The 5,596-nt window shown below is 45.2% G+C and overlaps 1 long non-coding RNA gene across 1 annotated transcript; it reads left to right on the top strand.

Moving 5' to 3' along the window:
* The first annotated feature begins 1,486 nt into the window (after window positions 1–1,486).
* LOC127533752 (uncharacterized) lies at window positions 1,487–5,364 on the top strand. Its single transcript, XR_007941496.1, has 2 exons — window positions 1,487–1,703; window positions 1,808–5,364. It is a non-coding gene; the product is annotated as an uncharacterized LOC127533752 (long non-coding RNA).
* The last annotated feature ends 232 nt before the right edge of the window (window positions 5,365–5,596 follow it).

Genomic DNA, 5,596 nt, shown 5'->3' with positions numbered 1-5,596 from the left:
TTAAACTCAGTGTGTGAGGCTATGCTGTTGTTTTGAGGCTCTGCTCTCTTCTCCGTTCATGTCTCTTTAACTCTGGTCTGTGTCCACATATATTTTTGCTTCAGTCTGACAGACAGCTTGTTATTCCTATTAAAAGTATATAACAATATTAGCATGAGCTAATGGTTGTGACTGGATTATATTTAGTTTTCTCTCATGTACACACTGATGGTATATTAAAGTGAACAAAGGCAGAAGTTGTAGCCGATGCCTTGTTTGTTTTGGTCTGAGATGCTGGTGCTCCAGTGATGTCCAGGTTTTCTGATTCACTAGCAAGAACCACGTGACAACAGAGTAAGTTTAGATATTTGATGAGGAAAGGTAGAGTTGGATGATGTGGAAGAATATAGGATGTGAAGATGAGGGTGGATGCGACGGTTGTCCAGTTGGCTGATCTGAGATGCAATGATGTTGGAAGCTTGGGTGAAGGAGACTCAGTGTAGGTGGCTCTGTGTCAGGGGGCAATCTTAACCTGAATCTGCAATGGACCCCAGATGGTGCCTGAAAGAGGAGAAAGTGAAGTGTGGACAGGACTCAGGAGACTGAGGTCAAGAGAACAAGACAAATGCTGCTAGATTTTTTAGCAGGTATAAGCAGGTCTGTGGCTGAGGCGTGGTCCTGCTCCTGAACTGAAGTGAACAAGGCAACTCTCATGTGTTGCACATAGGGATGAATAGCATAGCTAAAACACGAGAAAAAATGTTTATTTTAAATGTACCCATTTAACTTTGTATTAAACCCTTGTGGCCTGTTTATCAAGATAAAATGTAATGTTAGCACAACAATGAAAAGAACAAAGAAGACTCATGGAGGATTTCACTCTCAGGCGTAGAAATAAGAAAGAAAGTGAAATCTGGAGATGCACTGAGGACAACCAGTGGGAAGCAGTTAAAGTTCAAAATGGCTGAATTGGACCAGGAATCACCAAACAGGAACCCCCACCAGCTCCTGCACGCATCTTGACCTAAATGTTGTCAGCTCTTAGGACAAGCCACCACGAGTGTGTTACTTAGGTGGATGTGGTTTAAGATACAGGGTCAAGGGTGTTCTCAAGTGTAGCCTTTACCACTGAGGCCTTGTCCACACGCATACACGTATCCGGATAAGTCTGAAAACACATATATTTTTCTCCGATTCGGCCTGTCATCCACACGTAACCGGAGGTTTTTGGTTCAGAAAACGGAGGTTTTGAAAACTCTGGCCAAAGTGGAGATTTGGGAAAAACCCCAGGTATGCGTTTACGTGTGGACAAACATAACCAGAGTTTGCAGACATCACTGCCTGCGACAAAACTGCTGTGACGTCAGACATGCGATCTTTGTAGACAATTGGAGCAGAATGGACGCGCTCAAAAGTGTACTGGTTTGAACAATACTGTCAGGGCTCCCTCCTCACCCCCCGTCCTTCCCACCTGACATCCCAAATACCCCTTTTCCGATCTGTTCCTCTCTCCTGTTCCTCTGCCCCCGTCTCTCTCCCTGTCTCCCATCCGCTCCTCTACCCCTGTCTTCCCTCTACAGCTCGGCGCCTGAGTGGAGTTCAGCTTCCCAGCTGACTCCACTCAGGCAATCAACCACCTCTACGGCTCCCGGACAGCTGACAGACATCACTCTGATTACTCACCTCAGCAATAAGAACCGGCTCATCCTTCCACTCCCTGCCAGGTTGTTGAACAAAGACCCCACAGTCAGTTCGCTCTCCAGCCTCCTGTAAAGATCTGTTTGAGTTTGCCTTTTCTCTTACGTTGTTTTCTCCTGCCTTCACCCAGACCCAGGTGTCCAGGATCCCGCCGCCCAGAACCCTCGTCCATTTTCCCCAACCCGTTCATCACCGGTTTCCCTCCTGCCTGGACCCCCCGTTCCTGCCTGGACCCCCCGTTCCTGCCTGGACCCCCTGTTCCTGCCTGAATCCCCCCGTTCCTGCCTGGACCCCCTGTCCTGCTTCCCTCCCAACCTCCCGGAGCCTCCAGACCCACCTGGCCAAAACCCCCCACTATATCAGCCGCTCCCCGCTCCTGCACCCTGGTTTTCCCCCCACCGAGCCACTATTCACTCCCAACAATAAAGCACATTCTCATTCCAACCAGCCTTGGTAGTGTGGCTCTCTGCTCGGGTCCAACCTGCTAAGCTGTGACAAATACTACAGGCACTTTTTGCTTGTTTGATCTTACAAGCTTATTTACTGCTTCACCTCGAAGAGCATCGGAGAAGGAGGACTGCTGTGACTTCCACTATTTTGCACCTGACAACCATTCCACGACAACACGAGACGGAAGCTTATTCGTATTGGATAAGCTTGATATATACGTACATGTATCCGGATACGTGTAGACGGAGATTTTTGTAGAAAACAGAGACGTGTGGCCGCAGATTTTTTCCTAAACGGAGGGGGGCGGATATTCGGTTTTAAAAATATCCGGATACGTATGGATATGGCCTGAAGGTCTGTGGGTGAATTGGCTCTTCAATCAAGCCGTGATTGGCTGCTTATGTTCATGGAACTAGACTTCACATTTCTAATACATTTTTTCTCATTGCAATTGATAAGGTCTCTATCGCTGGTATGATAGAACATTATTTCATCACCTAGACGTAGCTGCATACTAAATATTTCCAGAAAATCCTCCTCGCTTTATCACTGATACTTTACCTCCAGCATCTTTGCTAAAGAGTGAGCTGTGTTGCCCTCTCTGCGATCACCTCCTTTCCTCTTTATTGAGTTGACCGCAGCTAACCACGAGAATTTATGCCTCTGCTTCTCTTCACCCCCAACCACATACGACACTTGGACTCTGGTTCGGTGTTCGCTGTCTCACCCCGATCCCAGCTTTTGAAAACACACTATGTCTGCTGCAGGAGGTGGTGGGGGGTGGGAGTTGTGGTGCTGCCGGGCCATTAGGATGCCACAGACTGTGAAGAGGAAGACAGGCGGGCCAAACAGCCTCGGGCAATAATGGGGGATACGTGTCAGTGTTCTTGAAGGGTACATAGTGTACCCTGCGATAAAATTGGCACCAAATACAATGAAAAAATAGAAAGATGTGCGTCAGACATCCAGAAGGAAGGAGTAGCTTCAGCATTATGTGCCACTCCCCTCCCATCATTAAACCACTTAATACACACAGAAAGAACTGTTCCTTCCTGTTGCTTCGCACATCACACACAGGGTGACTGCTTGTCACTGATAATGACAATTCAAGGCTGTTCAGTCAGTGTGGAAGTCATTTGTGGTGCTGTGAGATGCTAGTAATATTACTGATTTTAAAAAAAATGATACAATGAATCTACATTACATGTTATAGGCTGATGGATAGTGGCCGGATGATTCTGTTCAGTGCAGCTGGTCTACTTCTCCTCTGCTTTGACGCAAGAGAGAAAGTCAAGGTGAGAGAAGCGATAATTTTTCTGAGGAATGTTTTCACTCCAGCACATTAAAAAAGGAATCGCACACAATATTCTAAATGCCGCTGCGTCAGAGAGGAGCTCAGCATATTGCAGAGAGGGAGATTCCTGCGCAGCCATTTTGAATCAGTACAATACAGTTCTGTTTACATCCTGCAGCACTCAGACAGGAAATACGTTCACCATAATGTTCGTTTGTGTTTAAAGGTTCACATACAGGTTATTTTCAAGGGCCCACAAATTTCCTTCCAGCTGACTGAGTTTAAAGCACACAGATCACAGCTGGGCGCAAAATATCAACTGCGGGCTTTTTTCTTAGTAATTTGTTGCAGTAATGCGATTACTTTTTGTCGTAATGCTAGGATTGTAGGCACAGTTTGAAACCTAATTCAAATTTGTAATCCCAGTAATGCTCAGCCACTGTTACGATTCTGATGGATGGTTGAGCAAAGTTTCTGCATTGACAGAGTCCATGTTAGCTTAGCAAAAAAGTGGTTAGCCTCCGCTGAAAGACAAACAATGCAGCCTGTGGTGTCCCCCGGGCTTTTTGTATTTCCATGTTTTCATGTACAGATCAGCTGCAACATGAAAACCACTGACAGCTAAAGTGAATGATGTTGATTAAGTCATTAAAATGCAATGTTCTGCTTGGTAATCATAGGTCCTACTTTGACATGTACCTCTGACCTAAACATGGGAATGACATTTCCTAAAGCCAGCAGACTATCCTTGCAAGAGTAATGCACCCTGCCACACTGCAAAAACTGCTTGAGGAACACTACCAAGAGTCACAGATCTTAACTTGGCCTGAATTCTCCATATCCTTCCTCAATGGAGCCTCCAGGAGAGGCACCCAAACAAGTTAGGTTGATGGGATTCAAAGGCTCTGCTGCCAGTGTCGATGGATGGATGGATGGATGGATGAATGGATGCATGGTAACTGCACCACAAGGTTATTAGTTCATATGCTCAACAGTACTGTAAGTCCACACAATATGTAGATGCCATCCCACTGAAAAGGAGTTACCCAACTGGACTGAAAAATAGTGTAATAGCGATAATTATGTATGTGTGGAGGCCAAAGGTTTCCCTGTGAACAACTGCAAGAGAAAATAATCAAGCTCTTGTTGAGGTGGTTTTAATGTTGTGACTAACTGCTACTTTTTTTAGTGATGTAAGTGATGTCTTGTAACTAGTATTTAAAGCTAAAAGGAAAAATGTTTCTATTTTGTTTTATTCTTGATTTTTCCATCCATCTGTCCATTAGACATAGATATCTTTTAATAATATTTATAGAGATCTTTGAACTTGCGTCTTCTAGTCCTGGTTTTCTGAACACATACAAACTCTTTGTATTTTTCTTTTTTTCACACAGCACAGTCTCTGCTGTGTGAAGGGCTACAGTTAGCAGAGCTCCAGTCTCCTGAGCACCTGGCAGAATGAATTACTGCGCTTCACAGGACTGGAAAGTGGGTCAGGCTCCAGTGCTCTGAGCAGCCATCTCAGCTCACTGTAGACATCCAGTTATACAAACAGATCTATTGTTATTGACCGTGATCAGGGCAAGATGCTCCTGAGCCCCAAGATGGGAAGAGAGGCAGCTCAGGAATCTGGAGCTACTAAAGAAATGTGGAAAATGTGCAAGGGACGTGACATACGAGCATGTGTATGTAAGCACATGTTCACTACCAGATTGTGCTCTTACAGTATTTATAGACTTTTAAATGGGCCACTGCATGCATTCTCTCCATTTCGTGTCCAAAACTCTTTGTTGCTCCAGAATCACCCACGAGCTAAAAACAAGTTTGTGAACACCGCTGTCAAAGTGTGAAAAGTTGATAAAAGTAGGCCAATGCTCTCTGTAGTCTGACCGATCACTGTTATTCACCGACTATCCGCCATAAACCTGAGTGTTTAAAATTAACTGTTGAGTGAGCGTTGCATAAATATCATTGGCGACCTGTTCCATTTGGACGGTGTACATCAGTTTGACTGCATTATGAGTCATCCACAAAATAATGTGCAGTCAGTCAAACGCTTGCACGTATAGAAGCGCACTGTTTCTAGGTCTGGCTGTATTAGACGGTAACAGTGGACTCTTCTGCTCCCTGCTTTGTGTAATGAACACAATGTGGCTATTGTTGCCGCAGCCTCAC

This window comes from Acanthochromis polyacanthus, chromosome 4 (assembly GCF_021347895.1).
Source record: "Acanthochromis polyacanthus isolate Apoly-LR-REF ecotype Palm Island chromosome 4, KAUST_Apoly_ChrSc, whole genome shotgun sequence".
Lineage (NCBI taxonomy): Eukaryota > Metazoa > Chordata > Actinopteri > Pomacentridae > Acanthochromis > Acanthochromis polyacanthus.
The sequence above is the reverse complement of the archived record's forward strand: the minus strand, read 5'-3'. Positions and strand labels throughout refer to the sequence as shown.